The sequence below is a fragment of the Macaca thibetana genome, chromosome 4 (genome assembly GCF_024542745.1).
Source record: "Macaca thibetana thibetana isolate TM-01 chromosome 4, ASM2454274v1, whole genome shotgun sequence".
Lineage (NCBI taxonomy): Eukaryota > Metazoa > Chordata > Mammalia > Primates > Cercopithecidae > Macaca > Macaca thibetana.
Window position 1 is genome coordinate 116,103,832 of NC_065581.1, and position 16,455 is coordinate 116,120,286.

The 16,455-nt window shown below is 43.5% G+C and overlaps 1 protein-coding gene across 2 annotated transcripts in view; it reads right to left on the reverse strand.

The window, feature by feature from the left end:
* The window catches only part of SASH1 (SAM and SH3 domain containing 1), a 287,896-nt gene that overhangs the window by 163,219 nt on the left and 108,222 nt on the right, over positions 1–16,455 (reverse strand). The window lies entirely within an intron of this gene.

Below are 16,455 nucleotides of genomic sequence, written 5' to 3' on the forward strand. Positions count from 1 at the left end.
CCTCTCAGGAGACCCTCAGAAAAGTGGAAAATCTTTTTATTCATTAGTCATGAGTATTCATCAATATTCATTATTATGGTCATTAATATTCATATTATTCATTAGACTTATTATTCACTAGGCATTCCAAATCCAGGTGCAAGAGTACACGTTACAAATTCACCTGCATAAATAAGTAAACATGTCACTTGTTTCTTCCCCAAGGCAAGTGCCACGTAATTGCTCTAGAGCTCATTCTGAGCTTCCCCCCAGCTCCACTGAGCCTTGTACTGGTTAAGTGGCCTTAGGTACGTCTCTTAACCTCCGAGGAACACTGAATAATCACAGCACCTACTTCAGTGAGGACTACTGGAGTAACATGTGTGAGGCGCTTAGACCTTAGCTGGCTCATGTAGTCCACCTGGCATGTAGTAAGTGCTAAAAATCTCTCACAGTGTAATACTCACTGCAAGATTTTGTTCCACATTATAGTCTTCCTTTAGAGCAATGGATTCCTAAATACACACCTGAATACACACAGGGTGGATGACAGAAATGCCTTGTACATTTGTAAGTTATGCCATTTCTTCTATCCATTCACTCATTCACAGAAAGACCTCTCCTCCAGCTTTTTTTTTTTTTTTAACCTCCCAACATTCTGCTCTTTGGTTTAAATAAATGACTTTACCAAGACAACCAAGGAAAATACGACTTTTAGATCACCTAAAGCCACACACACATTTTCCATTTTACAGACTGCTAGCCAGCCCTTCAGTTATTTAACGTTGGTGCACTGCCCATAGCAACACACGCCTAACACTGCAAAGCAGGCTTAGATGCAAGCAGGGCTTGCGAGTTGGATTTCTCCCAAAGCCTTTCTGCTAAAGACCTACACCCTGGTCAGGAGGCCTGGGGCAGATCAAGGATCATCTCTACCCTACTTCTGCATTCACTGATTTTACAGAACCAAGGGAGAGGAGAAACCGAAACGGGAAAAAATGACACTTTAGAAAGCTCCTTGCTTCCCCACCAATAACACGTTCTGCGTTTGAGCTGATGGCCTCAAAGTTCCTAGCACAGTGTGGAGACAGGAAGGCCAGGAAGATCTTTGAATGTGTCTGGACAAAAGTCACTCCTTCACTACAATCAGTCTTGTCTGTCTGAGCCCACAGTCTGGACTGACACAGCAGGCAAGGTGGGAGACCCCCCCCCCCCCTTCAAAATGTCATCTACTGTCAAGTGTTCAGTAGAAAAACAGCAAAGGTCAAGACGGAATCTGCTGCTGCCCCTCTAAGGACACACACCGTGGCGCTCAGCTTCCTGGCCTCTGCTGTACTGCCTCCAGGAAAGGAAACTGCCTGAAAACAGAACCTGGGCCGGGCGCGGTGGCTCACGCCTGTAATCCCAGCACTTTGGGAGGCCAAGCCGGCGGGTAGATCACCTGAGGTCAGGAGTTCGAGATCAGCCTGGCCAACATGGTGAAATCCCATCTCTACTAAAAGTACAAAAATTAGCTGGGCATGGTGGCACACACCTGTAATCCCAGCTACTCAGGAGGCTGAAGCACAAGAATTGCCTGAGATCAGGAGGCGGTGGTTGCAGTGGGCTGAGATCCCACCACTGTACTTCAGCCTGGGTGACAGAGTGAGACTCCATCTCAAACACAAAACAAAAACCCAGAATCTGTCTTGGAAGAAGAGGGAGCCAGAACAGAATATCTTAAGGTGAGGTTCCTGAAATACAGCATGATAAACTGATATTAGGATCCTGAGGATCCTCCGACTCATCACAACTCAACCACACATGCCCCAGGATCACAACTCGACCATTTCCATCTACGGCCTCCCGATGGCCCAACTTTGCCCAACCTGCCACCCAAATGACCTTGCTAAAAGATCAGATGGAATCTTCCCCACTGAGATCCTTTCATGCACCATCACCCATCCTACAATATAAACCCCAAATGTACCAGTCTTTCAGTAACCTTCATCTGCGGTCCCCACGCCCTCCATGCAGTAGGGGCCTGAGAGCACCCAGAGAGCAACAAGCAGTTCCTCCTGGAGGCTCGAAGCAGGCCTTCTCCCACGCATCCCCCATAACCCCATCAACACACACCCCGAAGAGGACTGAGGGAACTCCTGGAGGAAACTTTAAGAGAGAAGGAGGGCAGAAGAGCAGCTCCCATGGGGGCATGGGTTCTGACCACCAGCTCCTGACAGCTGTGACTAGGAGAGCAAAGGGCCAGCCCCTGGGAGGGAAGGGCTCGATGCCACAGCTGCCTCAGCTATTTGAGCACCTGGGGCCAGGTGCCTGGCTCACGCCTGTAATGCCAGCACTCTGGAAGGCCAAGGCAGGCAGAGACCAAAGAAGCAGCAAATTCTGCAGCGGACACCAGCTGGGTGTTTTCCAGTTCAAATCTGACACTACCAAACTGGAGACAGCCTCATAACCCACAGGCTGAAGGCTCAGTCCCAGAAGACTGCTCTTCACTTCTGATGCCAGAAGCAAGCTCCAGGTTGTTTTCCCTGCTACAAATTGGGGTTCCCACGACCCCCTTTTGGGGCTCAATTAATTTGCTAGAGTGGCTCGGAAAACTTGGGCAAACACTATACTTACATTTACTGACTTATTTTAAAAGAATTCACAAAGGATACCAATGAATATCAGGTGAAGAGATGCATAGGGCAGAGTACTGGGGAAGGGAGTTGGAGCTTCCCTGCCCCCTCCAGACCCTCCACCCTACACAAACCTCCACGTGTTCAGCTATCCAGAAGCTCCCAGAACCCAGGCTGTTGGGGTTTTTATGGAAGCTTCATTACGTAGGCATGATTGATTAAATCAAAGGCCACTGACTAGCAGCTCAACCTTCAGCCCCTCTCCCCTCCCCAGAGGTTGCAGCTAAAAGTCCCAACCCTCTAATCCAACCTGGGTCTTTGCTGTGACCAACCTCCATTCTGAAGCTACCTAGAGTGGCCAGCCATCAGTCAACTCATTAACATACAAAAAAACACACTTATCACTTTGGAGATTCCAAGGGTTTTAGGAGTTTGCCAGAAAACAAGATTAAGACCAAAAATATATTTCACAATATCATAAAACCAACAAGAAGCCAACTCTTCAGTTCTGTTTTCCCTACGAGTGAAATTCTCTATCCCATTCCCAATCACTCAAAACTCCCCCAATAATCTGGGGACCTGAAAAATATATTTGTTGCTCCTGAGGAAAAGAGCAGCTGTTCAACTCAACTCAGGCCAAAGAAAGCCAGCATTTCACAACCTACGATATGCCGTAATAGCCACTCCTCACTCCAGATGATAATTAGAACAGGGTGGCACAGCTGCTTTTACATCTTCCCAAATTACTTTCCAGATGTGCAGTAAGTCCCCATAGTTACCACTTCCATCAGTCTTGATGATTTAAATGCCAAGAAAGGCAACAGAATAGAAGAATGCATATGTGTGTTTTTAAGAGTGGGTTTTGTCTGCCATCCCACAAGAAGAATCCTTTACATTCCAATCAATGAAACCAACCAACCACCTGATGATTTTCTTTACCCACTCAAAATTCAGGCTTTACAACATGAAATAATAAGGATAATCATCATTTCTATGTTATATGGGGGGGGAGGAAACTCTGGGAGTGATGGATATGTTTATGACGTTGATGGTAGTGGCATATACTTATTCCCAAACTCATCGAGTTGTATACATTCAATATGCACAGCTTTTTACTTATCAATCATACCTCAATAAAGCAGTCTTTAAAAAACCATGCTTTTTCAGGACTGTCTGACAATGTTTGCATTATTTTTATTCAGCTTGTTCCTTGAGATAGTTACAGACCTACTCCATAAAAATATTTAATTTTACTAAAAATACTTGCAACATGAGTCTGCAGGAAATTTAAATAATGCAGCTGAGGTTTCCATAGGGCCACATGCTGCATCTTTATGGAAACACAAAATCTATGTCTGAGTCAGCATCCCACCATACTAATGTCAAGCACTGATGTTGCAAAATAAACTTGTAACTATAATAAGACTTTAAATCATCTCTACACTTATTATAACATATATCATGATTAAAACACTGAAATGGATTCTTTAATAAGACTTTAAGTCATCTCTACATTTATTATAATAATATCATGATTAAAACACTGAAACGGATTCTTTTTTAAACCTTTTAAGGTGTTCAGAAGTTTCTGGTCTGGAGTTCATTGCTTGCCTCATCTGTTTCACTTCTTTCTTATTTTCTCTCTTTGGTTCTCTGGCATTAAGCTTAAGCAATATTAGTTCAAGTTTAGGTACATGGGAAAACTTTATTTCCTCAAAATAATTTTTTGAGAAAATTGTGAAATTTTGAGTCACATGATATTTTTATGAGAATTTTCCCACCCCTTTCTTTGAAAACAAGAAAAGAGATACATGCAGATTCAAGTTCTCTTTCCTTGTTATTACAGAACCTGGTCACAGCATCTGTCCATGTATATGACAATCCATTTCACTTGCGGCAGATTTAAATTAAATCTATGGAGTCATCACCCACGTCAGCTCAACGGACAACAAACTTCTATAACCTTCCCCCAAAGCCACAGAGCACCTTTGTCCCAAACACCCGTCTTTCATACAACCAACATAAAAAGACAGAGATAAGAGGCATTGTACCGAGCAGGGTGGACTGCTGTTGCAATTAAGGAGAAAAGACACAGAGCACTGTTCCCTCAACAATTGGTTTCACAGTATTTCTGAGATTTATCCCAATTCACTTCTGTCTCTGGAAAATGGAAAACCTAAAACTACTATGAAAACAAAAGGCATTTGTATCATTACTTTTGTTATTTCTGCTCTTCTTTCCCCAGATGTCACTTCCAGTTTAGAATAAGTTGACAGACTTGGGAGGGGAAAAAAATAAAAAGAAAAAAAAAACCATTTGAAAACATCAGGAGATACAATGTGATCTGTTGCATGCAGATTGTATGCAAACGAATGTGTGATCCTCCTATTTTATGTATCTGTAAAGTTTTCCCCAAGGGAAAACTCTTGTGTGTTGCTCTAACTCCCCAAAGTTGACAGAAAGACACTGTTGCTGTTGACTCATTTATTGTTTCTTTACCTTTTCTGTCCTTAATAATAAGTACATATATAATTTATATAATATAAATTGTTATGTTTATATTGCTCCTTGTTTGAAGAGGGATGGATGGAGATATATACATCCCCTCCAAGCTAAATCCACCAAAAAAATAAATCACTATGGTACAATGAAACCTAACTGATTTTTTGAATGACTTCTCAAAGTGTTTCCACTCTTAATTAGCTTGTTTAAAGATTTTAAGGCGATAAACACTTTTAGCAACCTTTCAGGTGAAATTGCTACAACCATAAAAATGCCTTTAATTCTGGTTTTCTTGTTCAGCCTCATTGAATCTGTGTAATGTTACTGTTCTCACCAGCTCTGTCATCACTTTCTGCCACATCGTCGTCGTTCTGGAGAAATTCATTGACTGTAATAACTGATCTGAAATACTTTTCTCTGAGGTATCATTCCCAGTGTTTCTACAGACGGGTTGAGCTGGAAGTACAGTTTGTCTCAGGAAAAAGTTTTAACATGTAACAACATATGCCAGAGGGACGTATTAGGTCATGCAAATGGCAAGTGACGCCCCCGGGGGCACACCCATAGGGCAGGTGGCTGGAGTGGGGCTCATTTCATACCTTCCATCCCCTCTCTCCAAAAACACCCAGAACCGCCAGCGCCCACGTGGAATCCTAGCTTTGGCATACATGGTCATGGTGATGCTATTGCACATAGGTGGGTCCCGGTTACCACAAATCCCCTCCTGAAGAATAAATGGCCTCCCAGAAGGCACAAACCCTCCTCAGAGCTCTCTCAGCACCTGCTTCTAGGTCTCCAAATGTCTAAGGAAAAAAATAGGAAAAAAATAGCAGGAAAAAAATTGGGGGGCCGGGCATGGTGGCTCATACCTGTAATCCTAGCACTTTGGGAGGCCAAGGTGGGTGGATCACCTGGGGTCGGGAATTCGAGACCAGCCTGACCAACATGGAGAAACCCCGTCTCTACTAAAAATACAAAATTAGCCGGGCATGGTGGCACATGCCTGTAATCCCAGCTACTAGGGAGGCTGAGACGGGAGAATCGCTTCAACCTGTGAAGTGAGCTGAGATCACGCCGTTGCACTCCAGCCTGGGCAACAAGAGCGAAACTCAGTCTCAAAAAAAAATAATAAATTGGGGCATAGAATCCCCCTTTATATATGAATATACATTACAGCTATGTACAGCTAGAAGCATTTATTAATATCAATTATATCTATGTATAGCTACAATTATTTATGTTAAAAATACACACCGGGCCGGGCACAGTGGCTCACGCTTGTAATCCCAGCACTTTGGGAGGCCAAGGCAGGCAGATCACCTGAGGTCAGGAGTTTGAGACCAGCCTGGTCAACATGGTGAAACCCTGTCTCAACCAAAAATACAAAAATTAGCCAGGCGTGGTGGCGGGCACTTGTAATCCCAGCTACTCAGGAGGCTGAGGATGGAGAATCACATGACCCCAGGAGGCGGAGGTTGCAGTGAGTCGAGATGGCACCACTGCACTCCAGCCTGGGTGACAGAGCGAGACTCCGTCTCAAAACAAAGCAAAACAAAAATGGGCATGTTAAATGATTTTAAAAAGGATAAATTAAAAGTGCCAAGTTCCTTCCTGTGCCCAAATGGATAAGCAACTGTAGTGTCATTCACTCTGCAGATCATGACCCATTAGGGGTTGCACGGGTCAAGGGTGGATCAGAGAAGCACAGCCGCTACGGGCAATGTGGGAGCTGGTGAAGCAGCCGGTATTGCCTGCTGCCTCTGTGCCTAGTACTAACTTAGGGTCACTCTAGGTCAGTCAGACTGGCGGTTATGAAGGAAGCTGGATGTGAATGACAGCAAGGACAAAAGAGAGCCCATGACACCACTGGAGCCATGAAGACAACCGGAGTCCACTTGTGTTTCTCATCAACTCCAACCTTGACGCCATGGGTGACCCACAGAGAAGCTAACACTCTTCACAAGGGACCTGCACACATGGCCAAGGACACAGAAGGCAGGGATCTGGCGGGCTCTGGAGCTGTTGTGGGTTCAGATGCTGTCTCATGCCAGCAAGGTAAGCCAGCAGATCAGTGACACCATGTGGAAGCTGCCACAATGCCTGGCACCCTACACCAACCTTCAGAGTCTAAAAAATATGCTGCTGATTCACTTCCAGCTCCTAAATCTCACACAAGGTGTCTTTTGTGAAGGTCACTAACCCAGAACCATACCAGAAAGGGTGAACACAGTACAAGCCCCCACAGAGTATTTGGATAAATTTAAACATTTGAGACTTGCATTTGTTTAAAGGATATCACATAGCATATCAGAAGAGCACAGAAGAGGCTGGGCACAGTGGCTCACACCTGTAATTCCAGCACTTTGGGGAGGCCAAGGTGGGTGGATTACTTGAGGTCTGGAGTTTGAGACCAGCCTGGCCAACCAAAATGGTGAAACCTCATCTCTATTAAAACAATTACAAAACTTAGCTGGGCTTGGGGGTGCATGCCTGTAATCCCAGCTACTCAGGAGGCTGAGGCAAGAGAAACACTTGAACCCAGGAGGCAGAGACTGCGTGAGCCAAGATCATGCCATTGCACTCCAGCCTGGGCGACAGGGCAAGACTCCCTCTCAAAAAACAAAACCAAAAAAACCAACCCTGTCTCTACTAAAAATACAAAAATTAGCCAGGCATGGTGGCGGGTGTCTGTAATTCCATCTACTCCGGAAGATAAGGAAGGAGAATCGCTTGAACCTGGGAGGCGGAAGTTGCAGTGAGCTAAACTCGTGTCACTGCACTCCAGCTTGGGTGACAGAGTGAGACTCTGCCTCAAAAAAAAAAAAAAAAGCACAGAACAGAATGGAAAATGTTGAAGTACATCTCATGAAACTTTGTGTATATAGTATTGCATTTTATCACAATGTAAAATACAATCCTTCCAGTGAATCTCTGACAAAAGTTTGAAAGTCACTGATGGAAGGCCAGGCACAGTAGCTCACACTTATAATCCCGGGACTTTGGGAGGCCGAGGCAGGTGGTTATAGCTTGAGGCCAGGAGTTCGAGACCAACCTGGGCAACACAGTGAAATCCCATCTCTACTAAAATTACAAAAATTGGCTGGCTGTGGTGGCACACACCTTTAATCCCAGCTACTCAGGAGGCTGAGGCAGGAGAATCACTTGAGCCCAGGAGGCAGAGGCTCCAGTGAGCCGAGATCATGCCACTGCACTCCAGCCTGGGCGGCAGAGCAAGACTGTCTCAAAAAAAAAAAAAAAGTAAGAAAGTCACTGAAGGAGTTTGCTTCCTAGATGACAGCCATGGGGGCCCACACTGTCTCTATTTTAGAACCCCACTGCCTGTGAGTTTCCCTGTCACTATCCACCCCTCCTTCTGAGCACACCCTTAAATGTAATTATTCCCCAAGGTCCTCTGCGTTTTTCTCTTCTTACACTCCCTGCTCCCTTGGGGAAATGTCATCTGTGGCAGGATGGAGTTAAAGCCGCTCTAACACTTTCCCTCTCCTCTACTTCCAACAGGCCCAGTGCAGACTGCTTGACCCTAGGATTCAGCAGACTTCAAACTGGTAGCAAAAATGTTATTACCAAAATCTTATGCATGAACTAGTCATCCCCAACTACCTACTGGGAAGAAATCTGAAAAGTTTAGTCTAAATATGAACAAACTCAGTTTCCTGACGAGAAAAAGGAGCAGTTTTCTCATAAAACAGATGAACAAGGAGGCCTACTCCACATCCCTCATGCAAAGTATATGCCAGCACCTCTGCACAGCACATCGATTGTCACGTATGATGAAGAAACTGAGGAAAGCTGTAACATTCGCTTGTGTTTATGCTCTTCAATCATCAACAGTTTATAGGATATTTCATTAATTCAAATAATATTTACTAAACATTTACTATATTCCGAGTGTTATGCTAAATGTTAAGTATACGATATAAAATCAAAAAACATGAATGTTTACTTCTACTGCACAGAAGAGCAAAGTGTGGCCATTAGTTTATTTTAATGCAGTCATATGGTTAAGTCATGAGAACTTGTTGAAGGGATTTACTAAGTTGTGTGCTTAATATTAGATCTCTTTGGAATGAAAGGCTCTGAAAAAATCCAATCTGCTGGCTATCAGTGGCTCAAAAGAGTATTACACAAAAACCCTAAGAACTTGAAAATGCGGAGAAAAGAATGGGAACATTGATCATTGGTTCTTAAAAAGTACAAGCATAGATTCAGACTCAAAATGGACATTTGGATTTAGCAGATGGCAGTTTTAAACTGAACTCATTTTCCATTTTTAATCTGCCCTGAGCTTAATAGAATCACAGATTTGAAAAGCAGCAGAGCTAATTGGGTGGGAATGAAGTCACAATTTTAGACCACATTCACAGATCTTGATGAGTATGAATCACACTAAGTTTTCTCTGGCTGCCTTTTTGACACACAAACGTCAGGATGTGAACATTTTCAAGCATTTGACCAACAAGATCTGAATGTGATATGATCAGAATTTTAGAAATGAAAATATTGATCTCAGAACAATCTGAAATTTCTAGCAGTGTGGTTAAATGATGTACAATATTTGAGTCTTTGTGTTTTAGAGAAATGATAATCTGCCACAGCTTGACTAGAGAGTCTCACGGTGTGACCGTACTTGGTATGGGACTGAGCTTGACTCTGGCTGATTTCCTCACACAGCTCCTCGGTGCAACTGGTAAATGAGATGCAGGAGTCCAGACAACTTGATCAAAACTGACTGACAACAAGCATCATGCTGGTAACCATTTGCTTTTAAACAACTAAAGTTGAAGCAACTGCTTCTTGGTGCTATTGCCAAAATTCTACATTTTTAAGAACTGACAGGTAACACCTAAAAAATACTCTTTGCTTGGCACCTACGTTCCGCATCTCACAAATGGCTGCACCAGATATCTAGGACCTGCTTTAAATCCTGGGCCTGGGAGGGGTGGTGAATGCAGATATAGATGGAACAAGATCAGTGGTGATGGAACATAGCAGCTCTTTAACATATGCTCCCTACTTGGTATACATCTGAAATTTCCCATTGTAAGGAGTTTTTAATAGGTGGCTTATTTGTTCATGTGTTTGTTGTTACCAGGCAACTTTAGAGTTTATGAAAGCTGGGGCTGGATCTTATTCATTTTTATAACCTCAGTTTCTAACATTATTGCAACACCCAACACTTAGCAGTTACCTAATGAATATTTATCAAATGAATGAACAGATGGATGGATGGATGGATGGATGGATGGATGGATGGATGGACGGATGGCAGTAGAGTTGATCCTTCTCTTTCCTGAGAGTGCCATAAAATTCACTCAGTAACTAGGAATTGACAGACTGCCCACTAAACCAGCATTTTTTAATATAATGGTGAGCTTCTAGTCACAATTCTTGTCCCTACTGACCTCACAACAGTAATACAGTCTAGTGAGACACTGATACACGAAATATATCATTAGAAACAATGGCAAACGAAGGTCTTAGGGAAGGGGGTAGGAAGATGTTCCAGACAGAGGGAATAACAAATGTAATTCCTCTGAGTCCAGAGAGACAGCCTAACCCATTCCAACAGGTAAAGCTACCCTGGGTGACTAAAAGGTCAGAATGCAGAGGTGTGGCAGGACAGGGGACTGGAGAGACAGGAAGAAACCCAGGTTTGGTGATTCCTCATGAATTCAATAGCCATAGATATTTAAACAGGAATATAGAGGGCATGCTTTACATAAAGTACGAAATTCGCTGTCATACACTTCAATGACAACCAAACCACAGAGATTTTGAAAACTGTGGCCCTGATTTCATTAACTTTGCATCCACACAGAAACCTCTCAACAGAACAGTCAGTTGGCACCTGTGAATTGATAGTGCCTTGTCTCACCAGCTAGAAAACCAAACTAACAAATGGGGATACAATCCAAGAAGCTCATCCAGCCCTTGGCCAGCTCTGCTTCATTATATTTTTGTCCAGCTGTGAATCTTAATGCTGCTGACACCAATAAAGTGAACCATTAGCATGGTGTCTGCCTCTGTGATCCTTGGCAGCAGACCCAGTCCCACCTCTGTCATGGAAGAGGCTGAACAGTGAAGACAAGATTTAAATGATTTAAATCCACTGGGATGTTATTCCTCTTTTCAGGTATGGCCACAGTCCAACAGGCAGAGAAAAGCTTCACAGAAAAAGGGTGGCCTACATGACAAAGAATCATCAACCAGGCACAGTGGCTCACGCTGATAATCACAGCACTTTAAGCAGGCGGATCACTTGAGCCCAGGAGTTTGAGACCAACCTGAGCATCATGGTCAAACCCCAGTTCTACCAAAAAATATATATAAAAATTAGCAGGGCATGATGGTACACGCCTGTGGCCCCAGCTACTCAGGAAGCTGAGGTTGGAAGTTCAATTAAGCCAGGGAGGCAGAGGCTGCAGTGAGCCAAGATCGTACCACTGCACTCCAGCCTGGGCAACAGAGTGAGACTCTGTCTCCAAAAAAAAAAAAAAAAAAAAATTGTGGCTGGGTTCGGTGGCTTATGCCTGTAATCCCAGGACTTTGGGAGGCTGAGGCAGGTGGATCGCCTGCAGTCGGGAGTTTGAGACTAGCCTGGCCAACATGGTGAAACCCCACCTCTACTAAAAATACAAAAAAAAGTCCTCACTCCTCCAACAGGAAGGTTAAAATTTCTCCTATTATTTGATGGGACCAAGTTATATCATATGAGTGGCACAGAATCCCAACCTATTATAAAGACCTAGAATTTCAATACAGGGAAGGGCCTTAAATATGGTCTCATTTGACAACTTCATTTCAAAGATGAATTAAGAGTAACCAAAGACCACAGGGTTTTGAGTGACTTGTCCCAGAAAACAGGAAACCAAGCCTCCTAAATCAAAGTACAGGGATTATTGATTTCTAATTATTTACATTTATTGCTGATAATTTTTAACATGTTGAGGGTCAAAGATCTTCCTGATTCCAAAGATGTTTCCCACACCAAAAGGAATAAAGGGAAAGTTCCTCGGTTCAATGGGCTTAATTACAGTCCCACAATCTTCTCATATCCTGACAGAAAAAAAGCAACTAAGATTTTGAAATAAAGATAGCCCATCTAGAAGGGCACTGAATACACAAGGAGCTTATCCAGAAAATCCTCAGCATTCTACTACCATCAAGGAGATCAGAAGGAAGGCCACTGCTTCCCTCCACAGGTTTGAGTTTCATCTTTTCTTTTTAAAAATAGGGTCTCACTCTGTCACCCAGGCTGGAATGCAGTGCTGCAACCACAGTTCACTATAACCTCAAATTCCTGGGCTCAAGTGATCCTCCCTCCTAAGGCAGCCTTCTGAGAAGCTGGGACTACAGGTCACGCCACCAGGCTCAGCTAATTTTTTGTATTTTTTGTAGAGATGGGAGTTTCACCATGTTGCCCAGGCTGGTCTTGAACTCCTGGGCTCAACATGATCCTCTTGCTTCGGCCTCCGAAAGTGCTAGGATTACAGGCACGAGGCACCGTACATGGCCTGGTTCAGGTGTTGTAAGAAAACAAATACAAGAGCAATGCTGCAGCCACGGAAAACATGCATATATTCATTCCCTTTGTCGTGATGAGCGCCTACGATAAGTTCCACCCAGAAGCTAAAGGAAAACCTGTTTGTTTCTATTTACTAGAAACTATTTTAGAGCCCTTCATTCATATGACACCAATTGGATAGTGGCTTTCCAAAGTCAAAAAGACGCAGGAGGCACTGTGGCTCACTCCTGCAATCCCAGCACTTTGGGAGGCCCAGGCGGGTGGATTACTTAAGGTCAGGAGTTCAAGACCAGTCTGGTCAACATGGTGAAACCCCATCTCTACTAAAAATACAAAACAATTAGCTAGGCATGGTGGCACACACCTGTAATCCTAGCTACTTGGGAGGCTGAGGTGGGAGGATTGCTTGAACCCAGGAGGCGGAGGTTGCAGTGAGGTTGGAGATCGCACCACTGCACTCCAGCCTGGGTGACAGAGTGAGACTGTCTCAAAACAAAAACAAAAACAAAATCAGAAAGAAACCAGTTTACTCCCACTGTCTGGAAAAATGCCACACAATCCCCAAACAACCCTTCCCAACACACATAACCCTCTCCAAGTACAGTGCATGAGTTAGCTTCTGGCATCTGCCCTTCCGATGGCTCCTTGATCTCCAGGCCAATCACACCACAGAGGTCAGTGCACTAAGGATGCCATTCAGGGACTCAGAGGCCAGCTTGTGAATGTCAGGTATAGCGGAACTCTGTTGGGTTCATCCTGTACCACACTCTGATCTGTAACATACAGGAAAAATCCAACTGAGAGAATGTCAGCCCTACAAAATAACTTTTCTTGTTCCGGCACATGTGTATTATCTGCACCCATATCTATGCATCTGCCCATCTATCCATGTATCTATAGAAAATATTATATATGACATGATGGCCATACTTTCATTTCCGTTTTGTGGGGGAGAAAAGTTCTTTCCTAACTACATCATTTCCCCTCAAGATGATCTCAATTTTCATCATAAAAGGCTTTTACTTTTGCCAAGAAAATAATGTGAAAGTACTCTGAAAAAGCATCTGAAGCACATGAATCTGTTCTTATTCGCAGATTTAAAACATCTTGGAAGTTAATGAAATTGTCTTCCGTTAGGGATTTCCGTTAAGTAAGTAGATTTTAGCTGTTCTTGTCACCAAAAAAAAAAAAAAAAATTAACTATGTGAGATAACAGGTGTGTTAACCTCTTCACTACAGTGCACTATCTAAACGTATCTCTATACCTCTGTGTATCCCACAACATCATGGTGTGGCCAGGTGTGTTTGGCTCATGCCTGTAATTCCAGCACTTTGGGAGGCTGAGGCGGGTGGGTCATTTGAGCTCAGGAGTTGAAGAGCAGTCTGGGCAACATGGTGAAACCCTATCTCTACAAAAAATGCAAAAAACAATTAGACACGTGTGGTGATGCATGCCTGTAGTTTTAGCTATTTGGGAGGCTGAGGAGGGAGGATGACCTGAGCTCAGGAGGTTGAGGCTGAAGTGAGCTGTGACTGAGCCATTGCACTCCAGCCTGAGAGACAGAGTGAGACCCTGTTGCAAAAAAACCAAAAAAAGGCCAGGCGCGGTGGCTCACGCTTGTAATCCCAGCACTTTGGGAGGACAACGCGGGCAGATCACTTGAGGCCAGGCATTCGAGACCAGCCTGGCCAACATGGCGAAACCCCATCTCTACTGAAAATACAAAAATTAGCCAGGCGTGGTGGCAAGCACCTGTAATCCCAGGTACTCAGAAGGCTGAGGCAGGAGATCACTTAAACCCAGGAGACAGAGGTTGCAGTGAGCTGAGATCACACCACTGCACTCCAGCCTGGGCGACAAGAGTGAGATTCCATCTCACAAAAAAACATAATGTTGTAAACCTCAAATACACATAAGAAAATTTATGTTTGAAAATAACAATATCTTGGAAGTTGAGAGTGACAGTGGAGATTACTTGCTTTGTGTCACATTCTACACAGGGTTACAATGTAAACTTGACAGTCATTTCTGCCTAAGAGAACTAAAAAGGCTGCAAGGTATTCACACCATTCTCCTAAGCCAATTACTGTGGGAACGAAAATACCCATTTTCTCAGTTTGCTCACAAGGTGAGAACTTATTAACTGGCTTTTTCACTGACATCTAATACATACTTTTTTGAAAGAGCAATTCATTTCATTGAAGAATTAACATTTTTATCAGTTCATCTTGGCTAACAGTTTTACTGGTCAACGTTTGCTTGGACATACATACTCCCCCTCCTTCCCATTCATATTCCTGGATTTACAATGAAACAATCCCTTAAAAGGAAATGAACTAGTTAAAGCATGCCTACCACCTACCCAAACTTGTTTATGCATCTCAATTGCCCTATAAAAAGGGGTAATTTCACTTTCTTCTCTGGGATGTAGATACAAGTATTTTTATTTTAATTGTTTGAGACATTATGGGAAGAAAGCCTGCAAAAAATTCAATGTACTATCAAGCACCTAGTTTTAAAGGAAAAAGTGTTGATTCTGTCAGGATGGACTGTGTGTTTCCATTCTCAAAGCACGGCAGTTCAATTTTTTTTTTTTTTTTTTTGAGATGGAGTTTTACTCTGTCACCCAGGCTGGAGTGCATTTACTGCGACCTGCAACCTCTGCCTCCCTAGTTCAAGCAATTCTCCTGCCTCAGTCTCCCAAGTAGCTGGGATTGCAGGCGTGCACCATCAGGCTCAACAAATTTTTTTGTATTTTTAGTGGAGACAGGGTTTCACCATGTTAGCCAGGCTGGTCTCGAACTCCTTACCTCAAGTGATCCCCCCACCTCAGCCTCCCAAAGTGCTGGGATTACAGGTGTAAGCCACTGCACCCGGCCCAGTTCAACTGTATTTTATACTGCGAAATCAAATTCTGGGCTCCCCACTGTACCCTCAAGCACCCTCTAAACAACAGTTGGAAAGATCCTGCTATCCTGTTGGAAACTAAGTCAGATCACGTCCCTCTGCTCAGAAACCTTACTCGGGCTCCTGTTTCTTTCAGAGAAAATGCCACAGCCCCCAGGATGACATAGAAGGCTCCTCACAACTGCACACCCTTACATCTTTCCTGCTTCAATATGTGCCTTTCCAGCCTCACTGCCCCAGCCGCACTGGCCACTTTGCTACTCCTCCAACACACCAGAGCCACTCCACCTTGGCCAGGCCTTCGAACTTGCTCCTCTCTCGGCCAGCTCTTCCCGCAGTTACCTACCCTTATCCTCTACGGATATTACTCAAATACCCTCTTCTCAAGAATATCATGTCTAAAACTGCAGCTCCCTGACCTGTCCACACTGCCTCTGCCTTATATTTCTTCTTACTGTTTTTTTCACCATCTGAAATAGTTTGCATATTATTTGTGTAGGTTTTTATTTGTTTCCCTCCCCCAACTAAGGTGTCACAGTCCAGGAGGGCAAAGATTTTTCTAAGTTTTCTTTTTTGTGCTTAGGACAGTGTCTAGCAGGCTCTCAATATAAATGCACTGAATGAATGAATGAATGAATGAATGAATGAATGAATGAACAAATGGAATAAATGAAACGATCAATCAACAAGCAACATGCCAGGCACTAAGCTCAGGCCCTTGGGGAGATGAATATAAACAATTTATATATTGCTTCATGCTTTAATTTTTTTCCCTTCTAAGTAGCAAATCTACTTTTCAGTCCTCAGACCTTAAAAATAACTAGCAAGTTTTAACTTGTAAAACATCCATGACTTCATTATAATTTTTAAAGCCAATATTAACTATGCTGCTGCCTTATGTATGT